Raw genomic sequence first — 15703 nt, forward strand, 5'->3', positions numbered from 1 at the left:
AGGTTTGTACGGCCTGGAGGAGGTTACAGAGATAGGGAGTGTTGTAGGTGCGGCGGAGTTTACAGAGATAGGGAGGTTTGCAGGGACTAGAAGAGGTTACAGAGATAGGGAGGGTTGTACGGGCTGGAGAAGGTTAGAGAGATAGGGAGGGTTGTATGGGCAGCGGAGGTTACAGAGATAGGGAGGGTTGTAGGGGCTGGAGAATGTTACAGAGTTAGGGAGGGTTGTAGGGGCTGGAGGAGGCAACAGAGATAGGGAGTGTTGCAGGTGCTGGAGAAGGTTAAAGAGTTAGGGAGTGTTGTAGATACTGGAGGAGGTTACAGAGTTGGGAGGGTTGTAGGGGTCGGAGGTTGTTACAGAGATAGGGTGGGTTTTTGGGGCTTGAGGAGGTTACAGTGATAGGGAGTGTTGTTAGGTCTGGAGGGGTTTCCAAAGATGGGGAGGGTTGTAGGTGTCGGAGGTTGTTATAGAGATAGGGAGGGTTGTAGGGACTAAAGGAGGTTACAGAGATAGGGAGTGTTGTAGGGTCTGGAGGAGTTTACAGAGATGGGGAGGGTTGTAGGGGTTGGAGGTTGTTATAGTGATAGGGAGGGTTGTTAGGACTGGAGGAGGTTACAGAGTTGGGAGGGTTTTATGGGTCGGAGGTTGGTACAGCGATAGGGAGGGTTCTTGGCACTGGAATAGTGTACAGTGATTAGGAGGGTTGTATGGACTGGAGGAGGTTATTGAGATAGGGAGGGTTGTAGGGACTGGAGTTGGGTACATAGATAGGGAGGGTTGTAGGGGCTGGAGGAGGCAACAGAGATGGGGAGGGTTGCAGGGGCTGGAGGAGCTTTCAGAGATAGGGAGAGGTGTAGAGACTGGAGTAGGTTTCAGAGTTGGGAGGGTTGTAGGGGTCAGAGGTTACGGAGATAGGGAGGGTTTTTGGGGCTGGAGGAGGTTACAGAGATTGGGAGGGTTGTAGGTGCTGGAGGAGGCAACAGAGATAGGGAGGGTTGCAGGGGCTGGAGGAGGTTACAGAGATAGAGAGTGTTGTAGAGACTGGAGGAGGTTACAGAGTTGGGAGGGTTGTAGGGGTCGGAGGTTGTTACAGAGATATGGAGGGTTGTAGGGACTGGAGGAGGTTACAGAGATAGGGATGGTTGTAGGTGCTGGAGGAGGTTACAGAGATAGGGAGGGTTGCTTGGGCTAGATGAGGTTGCAGAGATAGGTAGCGTTGTAGTTACTGGAGGAGGTTACACAAATAGGGAGGGTTCTAGGGGCCTGAGGAGATTACAGAGATAGGGAGTGTTGTAGGGACTGGAGGAGTTTACAGAGATGGGGAGGGTTGTAGACGTCGGAGGTTGTTATAGTGATAGGGAGGGTTGTAGGGACTGGAGGAGGTTACAGAGTTGGGAGGGTTTTAGGGGTCGGAGGTTGGTACAGCGATAGGGAGGGTTCTAGGGACTGGAATAGTTTACAGTGATTAGGAGGGTTGTATGGACTGGATGAGGTTATTGAGAAAGGGAAGGTTGTAGGGGCTGGAGGAGGCAACAGAGATGGGGAGGGTTGCAGGGGCTGGAGGAGCTTTCAGAGATAGGGAGAGTTGTAGAGACTGGAGGAGGTTTCAGAGTTGGGAGGGTTGTAGGGGTCAGAGGTTACGGAGATAGGGAGGGTTGTAGGGGCTTGAGGAGGTTACAGAGATTGGGAGGGTTGTAGGTGCTGGAGGAGGCAACAGAGATAGGGAGGGTTGCAGGGGCTGGAGGAGGTTACAGAGATAGAGAGTGTTGTAGAGACTGGAGGAGGTTACAGAGTTGGGAGGGTTGTAGGGGTCGGAGGTTGTTACAGAGATATGGAGGGTTGTAGGGACTGGAGGAGGTTACAGAGATAGGGATGGTTGTAGGTGCTGGAGGAGGTTACAGAGATAGGGAGGGTTGCTTGGGCTAGATGAGGTTGCAGAGATAGGTAGCGTTGTAGTTACTGGAGGAGGTTACACAAATAGGGAGGGTTCTAGGGGCCTGAGGAGATTACAGAGATAGGGAGTGTTGTAGGGACTGGAGGAGTTTACAGAGATGGGGAGGGTTGTAGACGTCGGAGGTTGTTATAGTGATAGGGAGGGTTGTAGGGACTGGAGGAGGTTACAGAGTTGGGAGGGTTTTAGGGGTCGGAGGTTGGTACAGCGATAGGGAGGGTTCTAGGGACTGGAATAGTTTACAGTGATTAGGAGGGTTGTATGGACTGGAGGAGGTTATTGAGAAAGGGAGGGTTGTAGGGGCTGGAGGAGGCAACAGAGATGGGGAGGGTTGCAGGGGCTGGAGGAGCTTTCAGAGATAGGGAGAGTTGTAGAGACTGGAGGAGGTTTCAGAGTTGGGAGGGTTGTAGGGGTCAGAGGTTACGGAGATAGGGAGGGTTGTAGGGGCTGGAGGAGGTTACAGAGATAGGGCGGGTTGTTGGGATTGGAGGAGGTTACAGAGAAAGGGAGGGTTGTAGGGCCTGGAGGAGGTTACAGAAATAGGGAGTGTTGTAGGTTCTGGAGGAGGTTACAGAGATAGGGACGGTTGTAGGGGTCGGAGGTTGTTACAGAGATAGGGAGGGTGGTAGGGACTGGAGGAGGTTACCGAGATAGGGATGGTTTTAGGGACTGGAGGAGATTCCAGATATATGGAGGCTTGTAGGGTCTGGATTAGGTTACAGAGATAGGGAGGGTTGTAGGGGCTGGAGGATGTTACAGAGATAGGGAGGGTTGAAGAGGCTGGAGGAGGTTACAGAAATAGGGAGGGTTGTAGGTGCTGGAGTAGGTTACAGAAATAGGGAGGGTTGTAGGGGCTGGAGTTGGTTACAGAGATAGGGAGGGTTGTAGGGCCTGGAGGAGGTTACAGAGTTGGGAGGTTTGTAGGGGTCGTAGGTTGTTACAGAGGTAGGGAGGTTTGTAGGGACTGGAGGTGTTTACAGAGATGGGAAGGTCGTAGGGGTCGGAGGTTGTTACAGAGATAGGGAAGGTTGTTGGGACTGGAGGAGCTTACAGAGTTGGTTGGGTCGTAGGGGTCGAAGGTTGTTACAGAGATAGCGAGGGTTGAAGGGACTGGAGGAGGTTACAGAGATAGGGAAGGTTGTAGGGATTGGAGGAGGGTACAGAGATAGTGATGGCTGTAGGGTCTGGAGGAGGTTACAGAGATAGGGAGGGTTGTAGGGGCTGGAGGAGGTTACATAGATAGGGAGGGTTGTAGGGGCTGGAGGATGTTACATACATAGGGAGGGTTGTAGGGACTGGAGGTGGTTACAGAGATAGGGAGGGTTGTTGGGGTGGCGGAGTTTACGGAGATAGGGAGGGTTGTAGGGACTGGAGGAGTTTACAGAGATAGGGAGGTTTATACGGGCTGGAGGAGGTTACAGAGATAGGGAGGGTTGTAGGGGAGGCGGAGTTTACAGAGATAGGGAGGGTTGTAGGGACTGGAGTAGGTTACAAAGATTGGGAGGGTTGTAGGTGCTGGAGGAGGCAACAGGGATAGGGAGGGTTGCAGGGGCTGGAGGAGGTTACAGAGATAGAGAGTGTTGTAGAGACTGGAGGAGGTTACAGAGTTGGGAGGGTTGTAGGTGTCGGAGGTTTTTACAGAGATATGGAGGGTTGTAGGGACTGGAGGAGGTTACAGAGATAGGGATGGTTGTAGGTGCTGGAGGAGGTTACAGAGATAGGGAGGGTTGCTTGGGCTGGATGAGGTTACGGAGATAGGTAGCGTTGTAGTTACTGGAGGAGGTTACAGAAATAGGGAGGGTTCTAGGGGCCTGAGGAGGTTACAGAGATAGGGAGTGTTGTAGGGTCTGGAGGAGTTTACAGAGATGGGGAGGGTTGTAGACGTCGGAGGTTGTTATAGTGATAGGGAGGGTTGTAGGGACTGGAGGAGGTTACAGAGATAGGGAGAGTGGTAGGGGCTGGAGGAGGTTACAGAAATAGGGAGGGATGTAGGGACTGGAGGAGGTTACAGAGATAGAGAGGGTTGTAGTGGTTGGAGGAGGTTACAGAGATAGGGAGGATTGTAGGGCCTGGAGGCGGTTACAGAGATAGTGAGGGTTGTAGGGACTGGAGGAGGTTACAGAGATAGGGAGGGTTGTAGGGACTGGAGGAGGTTACAGAGATAATCAGGGTTTTAGGGGCTGGAGGAGGTTACTTCGATAGGGAGGGTTGTAGGGTCTGGAGGAGGTTACAGAGATGGCGAGGGTTGTAGGGGTCGGAGGTTTTTATAGAGATAGGGAGTGTTGTAGGGACTGGAGGAGCTTACAAGGTTGGGAGGTTTGTAGGTGTCAATGGTTGGTACAGAGATAGGGAGCGTTGTAGGGGCTGGAGGAGGCAACAGAGATAAGGAGGGTTGCATGGGCTGGGGAAGGTTACATAGAAAGGGAGGGTTTTAGTGACTGGAGGAGGTTACAGAGATAGGGAGGGTAGTAGGGGCTGGAGGAGGTTACAGAGATAGGGAGGGTTGTAGAGGCTGGAGGAGGTTACATAAATAGGGAGGGTTGTAGGGGCTGGAGGAGGTTACAGGGATAGGGAGAGTTGTAGTGGCTGGAGTTGGTTACAGAGATAGGGAGTGTTGTAGGGGCTGGAAGAGGCAACAGAGATAGGGAGGGTTGTAGAGACTGGTGGAGGTTACAGAGTTGGGAGGTTTGTAGGTGTCAGAGGTTGATACAGAGATAGGGAGGGTTGTAGGGAATGGAGGAGTTTACAGAGATAGGGAGGGTTGTAGGTGTTGGAGGAGGTAACAAAGATAGGGAGGCTTGCAGGGAATGGAGGAGGTTACAGAGATAGGGAGGGTTGTAGGGGCTGGAGGAGGTTACAGAGTTGGGTCGGTCGTAGGGGTGAGAGGTTGTTATAGAGATAGCGAGGGTTGAAGGGACTTGAGTAGGTTACAGAGATAGGGAAGGTTGTAGGGACTGGAGGAGGGTACAGAGATAGTGAGGGCTGTAGGGACTGGAGGAGTTTACAGAGATAGGTAGGGTTGTAGGGGCGGCGGCAGTTACAGAGATAGGGAGGGTTGTAGGGGCTGGAGGAGGTTACATAGATAGGGAGGGTTGTAGGGGCTGGAGGAAGTTTCAGAGATAGGGTGGGGTGTAGGGACTGGAGGAGGTTACAGATATAGGGAGCGTTGTAGGGGCTGGAGGAGGTTACAGAGATAGGGAGGGTTGTAGGGGCGGCGGAGTTTACGGAGATAGGGAGGCTTGTAGGGACTGGAGGACGTTACAGAGATAGGGATGGTTGTAGGGACTGGAGGAGGTTACAGAGATAGTGAGGGTTGTAGGGACTGGAGGTGGTTACAGAGATAGGGAGGGTTGTAGGGACTGGAGGATTTTACAGAGATAGGGAGGGTTGTTGGGGCTGGAGGAGGTTATCGAGATAGGGAGGGTTGTAGGGACTGGAGGTGGTTACAGAGATAGGGAGGGTTGTAGGGACTGGAGGATTTTACAGAGATAGGGAGGGTTGTTGGGGCTGGAGGTGTTTACAGAGATAGGGTGGGATGTAGGGACTGGAGGAGGTTACAGTGATATGGAGGTTTGTAGGGACTGGAGGTGGTTACAGAGATAGGGATGGTTTTACTGACTGGAGGTGGTTACAGAGATATGGAGGGTTGCAGTGGTCGGAGGTTGTTACAGAGATAGGGAGGGTTGTAGGGACAGGAGGAGTGTACAGAGATAGTGAGGGCTGTAGGGACTGGAGGAGTTTACAGAGATAGGTAGGGTTGTAGGGGCGGCGGAGGTTACAGAGATAGGGAGGGTTGTACGGGCTGGAGGAGGTTACAGAGACAGGGAGGGTTGTAGGGGCAGCAGAGGTTACAGAGATAGGGAGTGTTGTAGGGATTGGAGGAGGTTACAGAGATAGGGAGGGCTGTAGGGACTGGAGGAGTTTACAGAGATAGGGAGTGTTTTAGTGGCTGGAGGAGATTACAGAGATAGTGAGGTTTATAGGGACTGGAGCAGGTTACAGAGATAGGGAGGGTTGTACGGGCTGGAGGTGGTTACAGAGATAGAGTGTGTTGTAGGGGCAGCAGAGGTTACAGAGTTAGGGAGGGTTGTAGGGTCTGGAGGATGTTACAGAGATAGGGAGGGTTGTAGTGGCTGGAGGAGCAACAGAGATACGGAGGGTTGCAGGGGCTGGAGGAGGTTACAGAGATAGGGAGTGCTGTAGAGACTGGAGGAGGTTACAGAGTTGGGAGGTTTGTAGGGGTGAGAGGTTGTTACAGAGATATGGAGGTTTGCATGGAATGGAGGACATTTCAGAGATAGGGAGGGTTGTAGGGTCTGGAGGAGGTTACAGAGATAGGGAGGGTTGCTGGGCTGGATGTGGTTACACAGATAGGTAGCGTTGTAGGTACTGGAGGAGGTTATAGAAATAGGGAGTGTTGTAGGTTCTGGAGGAGTTTACAGAGATGGGGAGGGTTGTAGGGGTCGGAGGTTGTTATAGTGAAATGGAGGGTTGTAGGGACTGGAGGAGGTTACAGAGTTGGGAGAGTTGTAGGAGTTGGAGGTTGGTACAGAGATAGGGAGGGTTGTAGGTACTGGAGGTGGTTACAGAGATAGGGATGGTTGTATGGACTGGAGGAGGTTACAGAGATAGTGAGTGTTGTAGGGTTTGGAGGCGTTTACAGAGAAAGGGAGTGTTGTAGGGCCTGAAGGAGGTTACAGAGATAGGGAGGGTTGTTGGGTCTGCAGGTGGTTACAGAGTTGGGCGGGTAGTAGGGGTCTATGGTTGGTACAGAGATAGGGAGGGTTTCAGAGGTTGGAGGTGGTTACAGAGATAGGGGGGGTTGTAGCGACTGGAGGAGGTTACAGAGCTGGGAGGGTTGTAGGGGTCAGAGGTTGTTACAGAGATAGGGAGGGTTGTAGGGACTGGAGGAGGTTACAGAGTTGGGAGGGTTGTAGGGGTCGGAGGTTGTTACAGAGATAGGGAGGGTTGTAGGGACTGAAGTAGGTTACAGAGTTAGGGAGGGTTGTAGGGGTTTCGAGGAGGTTACAGAGATCGGGAGGTTTGCAGGGACTGGAGGAGGTGACAGAGTTGTATCACGGGTGGGTTTGAGGTATCTCAAGTGCAACATTATGTCAAATTTGAATTGCATTGCTCTTTGCGTAATGACCATTTTGAAATGATTTGGAATGTTCATTCAGAAATGTTTCTCCAAAACTATAGTTTATTCATAAAATAATGATCATGAGAGCTGAAAGGAAGGCAGTTAATGTCTTCAGATTAACCCCTGTGATGTGAAAAATGGAATTTGGACACTGAGCAACACTCGGTGACACTGGGATGGGTGACTGGGATCCCGTGGGACTGGGATGGGGTCCTCAGCACTGGGATCAGGAATCTGCGACATTCCTGGGATCAAATAGAACTGGGAATGTCCAAGAACATGGGGAGTAGAGTCATCAGGACTGGGGATTCCAATCTTACATTTCAGGGTCAGTTTTCTGTTCCTGAGTTCCACCTCACATTGTGCACCCCCAGTCTGTGATTTTTCTCCCAAGGGGAGGTGACCAATATCCTGATGTGTTCTCCCAGCATGTGTACGAATGAAAAACATGTGATTCAAAGTGCTGTCCAGCTGCTCTGTGCTTACAAATCTCCAGCACAAGCTGGGTTTAGTTGAAGTCCCTTAATGCCTGAGCTTTAACCTTCTCACAGAAATGAAAGCAATGAGTTAGTGATCAGTGTTTCTTGTAAATCGAGCATTGCAGTGTAACCATGTGAAGCTTGGGATGTAATGTACCAGCAGGGAGGTTATATCTGTGGATAAATACTTTCAATCTTTTCCAGGTGACTCGTCTGTCCCAGTTTCTGGGTTCCTTGGGGAGCAGGTTGTGCTGCCCTGTACCTACAAAGGGAATGTCCCAGTCTCAGATTTACTGGCATTCTGGGATACAACCAAGAGTGAAATTTTACACAAGTTCATCGCTGGGAACGACGATTTGACAGAACAAGATCCACGATTCAGAAACAGAACAAACCTGTTCAAAGATCAACTGGGACAAGGCAACTGGTCAGTTCTGATCTCTGAACTCAAGGAGACAGACCAGATCCAGTATATATGTCACATCTACAAGAGAATAGCTGCAGCTTTTGTAAGGGAGCAAGGTGATATCATCCATCTTTCTGTAACAGGTGAGAGGTTTCTGTTTCTGACATTCTGTATTTAATCTCTGTATGGGTTCGGTAATTCAGTGGTTATGTTACTAGACTAGTAATACAGAGGCCTGGACTAACAATCCAGATGATGAGAGTTCAAATCCCAGCATGGCACTTCCAGAATTTAAATTCAGTTTATTAAATAAAAATCTGGAAATATAAAGTTAGTTGCAATAAAAGTGACCCTGAAGCTGTTGGATTGTTGTAAAACCCCCACTGGTTGACGAATGTCCCTTTAGGGAAGGATACCTGCGGTCCTTACCCAATCTGGTCTCTATGTGACTCCAGTCCCACGGTAACCTGGTTGGTTTAGCTGGCCGAGGAGGTCAGAGGGCAGTTCAAAATGAATTGATATCAAACCATTGGAAAGAAATAATAGAATAAAACTAAATCATCACTGGCTTCATCCCAGGCATCGAAACAGGAAACAACACAGACAAATCCAGGCCAGTCGACACAGCAAAGTCCCCTCACTAACATCTGGGGACTGGTGTCCAAGTTGGGAGAGCTGTCTGGCAGAGTCATACTCACAGAATTAACCCTGAATCCCAGTCTCCTCTATCACCATCCCTGGGTATGTTCTGGCCCAATGGCAGGACAGACCCACCAGAGGTGTGGAATACAGCCCGGAGGGAGTAGTCCCGGGAATCCTCAACATTGACTCTGAACCCCATGAAGTCTCACAGCTTCAGGTCAAACATGGACCTGGAAACCTCCTGCTGATTATCACCTACTGCTCTCCCTCAGCTGATGAATCAGTGCTCCTCCACGCTGAACACCACTTGGAGGAAGCAGTGAGAGTGGCAAGGACACAGAATGTACTGAGTGGGGACTTCACTGTCCATCACCAAGGGTGGGTCAGTAATACCATCACTGACCAAGCTGATGGAGCCCTGAAGGACAGAGCTGTCAAACTGGGTGATGGAAGGAGTTAACGGAGCTATCAAGCTGCACTCACTCTCCAGTTTCAGGGCTCTGATGGCTACAGAGAACGGCAGCTGTGCCCCGCCGGCCCAGCTACAGCCCAGTCAACCAGAAACCGGTTTTCGGTGAATAATTTCGGCGTGCTGAGCCCGAACACTTCACTGCACAGGAGGCTGCTAGACAGCCGAGCAGGCAGTTTAACATCTCAGCTGAAAGACAGCACTTCACACAGTTCCGCACTCACTCACTCATTTTGGTATCTCTCCCCCCCCCCCGCCCTTCCCCCCACTCCCCTGTCGTTTGGGGGTTCCCCTGCCACAAGGGTTTGATTGTAAATCTGCTGCTGTTCATCCTTGAATTTACTTAGGACTGAGATAGACCGATTTTAACATTCTCATCCTTTTATCAAACATTCTGTGGCCTCACTCCTCCCCATGTGTAACCTCCTTCAGCCCCACAACCCTCAGATCTCTGCACTCCTCCAATTCTGGTGTCTTCAGAATCCCTGATTTTCCATCGCTGCATCATTGGTGGCTGAGCCTTTAGCTGCCTGGGACCGAACTCTGGAATTCCCTCCCTCAGCCTCTGCCTGTCTGTGTCTGTCTCTCTTCCTTACCTCCCAACAACACCATTTGCTCCTTAAAGCCTACCCCACTGCCTGAACCCTTGTGTAGCTTGGTGTCAAATTTTGTTCCATAAGCCCTTGGGGTATGTTCTGTTGAAGGTTCTATATAAATGCAACTTGTTGCTGTTCAGTCTCCTCCTACACTTTTCAAACCACCACCCTTTAACCCAGACATTAGATGATTCAGTCACTGGGAAGGTAATCTCGGATTCCCTTCACTCACTCAATATCCACATCTCCGTGCTCACCGCCTGTCCCCATCTACACCCCTCACAGTGGGAGGAGGGACTATTGCAGGGTTCTCTAACTCTGTCCTCTGGCCCTCCCTCTGTCGGTCAGCATAGCTCCTGTGGAGTGTCCAGCTCTTGACCATTGCCTCCCCTATAAGCCTCCTCTCCTCTACACTCTGTGCTCCATCACCGTTCAGCTCCTGTGACCCATTTTCCAGCTGTCATTGGTACCCAGGATGTTGAGTGTAATTTAATCGGTCTGTGCTCCTGAACGGCTCCTTTACACACTTGTCCAAAGTGGTTGGATTCTTTTAATGTCACCTGAACTCTGCTGGATTTTCTGTCCTAGGAAACAAAATAGACACTAGATCACTCAAAATGGAGCATCTTACGTTGTCACAGAGGTGACCTGTTCAGATGGAGCACGGTGCCTTGTGACAACAGCACCTGAGCATCAGGATGGAGCGGCTGGAGAACTAAACCTTCTGGGGAACGGGACTGTCCAGCACAAACTGAGCCTCCCCAGCACTGAGCCTAAGTCCGGTATATTTTAATTTTGTCTTTTTTAGATGTTTTTTGCGCCAAACAGTGAGTGGTCATATTTGTCAAAGTTTGTATAAAACTTCTAATGTAAATATTTTCTGAATGTGTCTATACGTTTCTGTCAGGTGTATTTTTTACTTTTCTGCATATTGTTGTTGATGCAAGGTCTAATTAAAGATTGACCGATGCTGAAATGAGTGGATCTACAGTCTGATGTTTAATGACTCTGGTAGTCACTGCCTGAACAGAGGTCATGCTGTCTGCAGGCAGTAAGTCTCCCGATGTGAGAAGTGAATGAGATTGGCTGAAGACTGGTATCTGTGACTGTGGGAACCTCCGGAGGCCAGGAATGATCATCCAGTCAGCCTTTCTGGTGATTGGGCATTAGGGGAAGGGGAGGTGTGGGGAGAGGGATCGGGAGGGAGGGAGTGTGTGATCTCCCTTCACCTTTCCTGGTGTGGAAGTGGTTTTGGCATGAACAAGCAGAGCAATTCAACTTCTTCAAGGGTGGAGACCCTTACACAGAAACGGAGAGACAATGTAGGAACATAGAAATAGTATTCACACTTCGAGATAGCAACTGAATAATGACAGGAATCCAGACTTGTTCCGGAAACTCGTCATGAACAAGTTATATTTTATAATGTTAAAGGTGTTTTATAAATGTCCCAAGGTGTTTCACAGGAACATGCTAAAAGAGAATTTGATACCAAGCCACATCTGGAGATATTAGGTCAGAGGAGGAAAATGAGATGTTTTCCAGACCTTGGGACCCAGACAACTGAATTGCAGACACCTTTTAAGGAAAAATTCTCTTTTAATATAAATGTAGTTACATTGCAGCCCCCAAAAACACATTCTCTTTGGCTGCCAGTTTCTCCTCCAATCTCCATCCTTCTCCACCTGGCTGAACTTGTTCACTGAACCCCTTTAATACAGGAACCAGACTCTGGGTTTATCTGTCTGAACCCCTTTAATACAGGAACCAGAGTCTGGGTTTATCTGACTGAACCCCTTTTATACAGGAACCAGACTCTGGGTATATCTGACTGAACTCTCTGTTTTTATCTGTGATTTATCCACCCGCTCTTGGTTGCTACAGGAGGGGGTTTTCAGTCCCGAGTCACTGTGGGATTGTTTATTTGGTATATAATTTAGCTGAAAGCCACATATCTCTGGCTGCTCGGATATTTCAGTCTTTGCTGCGGTTTTCTCACTGCAGCGGGTGTTTTTCCTGGTTTATTCAGTGGAGCGGGTGCGCCCAGAAAGAGAGAATGAAACAAACGAGTTAATTGGTTAAAGGGAGGGACTGAACGCTCTGTAGTTTTACGTTGTCTCAATTGAGACAGTCACTGAGTCTTTGTCTTTTATACACTTGCTATTGGCTGATGTATAAACCCAGTGTCCAATCCCCAATCAGAATGGAATGACGACTGAACAGCCTCTTTTGCTGTGATTGGTTAATTCATTTGCTGTTGTTTGTGCCAAGAAACCGATGGAGGTTCCCGCCCACTGGAGCTAGAACCACCATTTGACGTCAACAGCAGCCTGGACTGTCCCATTGTTACAGTGAGTTAGGGGGGGGAGTGAGGAATAATGACCCAGCCTCTGTCAGGAAAAGCCGGGGTAAAAGCTGCTTTTATCAAGTGGTGATTGGATGAATTCTACAATCCCGGTGCCGGCTCCCGGGAAACTGTTCACTTTAGCCCCGGGGGGAGAGGGAGGAGAGTCTGGGAATGATCCCTCCACCCCTGTCTGAATGGAGCCGGACACAGGCCCCGCCTCTTTCCCATTCGGCCCGGTGGATGTGTCTCGCCTGTTGTCCCCCTGTCCCCGGCTCTGAGCGGATCCCTCTCTCGGGGAATGGATGGAAAGGAGCTGCAGGTCCTGTCAGTGTCTCACACCCGGGGGGAGGGAGGGGGATCCGGGGGGAAACTTTCCTTTATTTTCACCGGGATTTAACTCTTTATCCGGGGGGGGGGGGAAATGGATGGAAAAGGAGCTGCGGGTCCCTCAGTGAAAACCGGAGCGGGGACCGGGAGTGGGAGCCGGGACCGGGAGTGGGAGCGGGGACCGTGTGATTCCTCCTGCTGATACCGGATTAAACCGTCAGGTTTGCAGCGGGAACAGGATCAGCAAAAAAACGACATCGAGAGAAAATGGCCGCAGCAAACGTGGAGATTCTGATTGACAGGGCGTCCCGGCAGCTGATTGGATCTGGTTTGTGTTGGGCGGGGTGAACTCCGATTGACATGGCGGCGTAGCAGCTGATTGGATCCTGATGTGTTGGCGGGGTTAACGCTGATTGACCGGGCGACGTGGCAGCAGATTGGATCCTGATTTGTGCTGGGCGGGGTGAACGCTGATTGACAGGGCGGCGTATCAGCTGATTGGATCCTGATTTGTGCTGGGCGGGGTTAACGCTGATTGACAGAGCGACATAGCAGCTGGTGAAAAAGCCACAGTCATGAGGATGTTCAGTGCGTCTCGGACACTGAACCAAGTCCAACAGCAACTAAATGGAGTCATGAATGTGTTTTTGCTACTGAAGTAAACTCAATCACAACAATGAGGATGTTCCAGTTTATCTTGAAGTGTGGATGCCATTAAGTCTTGTTTCATGAGGCCACACAGACAGTGAAACATGTTCTGAATCATAGCGACACGAGGAGAGACCCCCAACCAGCAGTTCAATGTATCTCAGACAGGTAAGTTCCAGTTTCAGTTTTCTCCCATCACTTCAAGATGATTCCAACATTAAAGACAGACCTGTGTTTATATTGCATCTTTCCTGGTAATCTACAGCTCTGCTAGGGATGTTGGTTGATGGCCAAATAAACCAGGAGGAAGTCACCTATTCCACTTCCAGTACTGGCTGTAGGATCACTTACATCCATGGGAGAGGGCAAAAGGAACCCTCAGTTTAATGTCTCGACTAAAAGACAGAACTTCCAATAGTGCAGCACTCCCTCAGTGCCGCAGTGGGAATGTCAGCATTTTTTTGAGCTCAGGTCTGTGGTGTGGGTTTTGAACCTCGCTGTTCAGGGACAGGGACGTGCTGTCTTTTGGACAGGACGTTGAACCATAGGATCATATATGTTTCAGTCAAGTTGTGTCTCAGTCTAAAATCCAGCAGATACATGCCTAATGTGTCCAGCTTTTCCTCATAAGACAACCAATACATTCCAGGTATTAGTCTGGTAAACCTTCTCTGAACTGCTTCCAACACATTTACATCCTTCCTTAAACTGGAGCATAACCTCCCTAATATATTCAGTTCACCTCACATTGTCTTCGCTTTCCTAATTACTTGCTGTACCTGCATACTAGCCTTTTGTGATTCATGCACTAGGACACTCAGATCCCTCCATCTAAACTCTGCAATCTCTCACTACTTAGATAATATGCTTTTTCATTTTTCCAGCCAAAATGGACAGTTCACATTTGCCCACATTATACTCCATTTGCCAGATCTTTGCTCAATCACTTAAGCTATCTATGTCCCCTTCACAACTTACTTCATCAGCAAATTTAGCAGCCATACCTCCTGTCTCTTCATCCAAGTCATTTATATAAATTGTGGAAAGTTGAGGCCCCAGCACTAATCCCTGTGGCACACCACTTGTTTCATCCCACCCATTTATTAATGTGGCAATCACCTTGATAAAAACAATTGCTAGTTAAACAGGTGATGGCCATTGATTATCCCATCTAAATAGAATAGAAAGATACGGCTGGAACACTGTGTGGTAGCATTGAGGAGTTATCTTGAAAAATAAACCAGCTTGAACTAAAGGGCCACAGCCTGGATTAATTCCATCAGGCCCCAAGGATTTGTCAGCACACAACTCTTAACAATTTTTTCACTACTGTTTCATTGGTGATTGTAATTTTCCTGAGTTCCTCTCTCACTTTTCCTGATTTACAGCTATTTCTGGGATGTTACTTGTATGCCCCATAGTGAAGACTGATACAAAATCTGTTCAATTCATCTGCCATCTCCTTACTTCCCATTATTAATTCCCCAGACTCGTTTTCTATAGGACCAATGCTCACTCTGTTAATTCTTTTCTTATTTAGGTATCTATAGGAACTCTGGCTATCTGTATTCATATTTCTAACTAGCTTTCTCTCAGACTCTTAATTTTCCTTCCTTATTAACCTGTTTGTCATTCTTTGTTCTCTATATTCTGCCCAGTCTTCTGACCTGCCACCCATCTTTGCGCAATTATGATTTTTCTTGAAGTTTGATACTGTCTTTAACTCTTTTAGTTAACCATGGTTGCTGTGTCCTCCCCTTGGAATTTTTCTTTCTCATTGGAATGTATTTATTTTGTGTATTCTGAAATGTCCCTTCAAATATCTGCCACTGCATCTCTACTGACATATCCCTTAGCCTTATTTTCCAGTCCACTTTAACTAGCTCTGTTTTCATTCCCAAATAATTGCCCGTATTTAAGTTTAAAATACTAGCCTTGGACCCACTCTTCTCTCCCTCAAACTGAATGTAAACTTCAATCATATTATGATCACTGCCACCTAAGGGTGTCTTCACTATGAGGATAACAATTTATCCTATCTTGTTGCACAATACCAGGTCTAGTATAGCCTGCTCTGTGGTTGGCTCCGGAACATGCTGTTCTCAGAAACTTTCCCAAAAACTTTCTTTGAACTCCTCATCTAGGCTACCTTTGCCCATCTGATTTTTTTTCCAGTCTATATGTGGATTAAAATGTCCCCATGTGCCTTTCTGACAAGCTCCCATTATTTCCTCCTTTAAATTCCATCCTACTGTGTGGTCACTGTTAGGGAGACTGTACACCACTCCCACAAATGACTTCTTGCCTTTATCATTTCTCATCTCGACCCACACCGTTTCTACATCCTGGATTCCTGAATTTAGCACAATAGTGAGGGATGACCTATTACTGCAATTAATTAACAGAGCCACCCCTCCACCTTTTCCTAGCTTCCTGTCCATCTTAAATTTCATGAGCCCTTTAATATTCAGGTCCCAATCTGTCATCCTGCAGCTATGTCTCTAACGTGGTCATGTGATCAGACCTGGAGGAGTACATCCAACCAGAGCTGGCGTTCCAGCTGCCCTTTAGTGTGATGTTACCCACGCTCACTATTTGAGTAAATAAATGGATGACTGCCTTTAGATCTACAGTGTGAGTGGTGACTGAAAATCGTGCAACATAGGAGTTCATTCAGCCCATCGTGCTGCCTCTG

This window comes from Cetorhinus maximus, chromosome 33 (assembly GCF_964194155.1).
Source record: "Cetorhinus maximus chromosome 33, sCetMax3.hap1.1, whole genome shotgun sequence".
Taxonomy (NCBI): domain Eukaryota; kingdom Metazoa; phylum Chordata; class Chondrichthyes; order Lamniformes; family Cetorhinidae; genus Cetorhinus; species Cetorhinus maximus.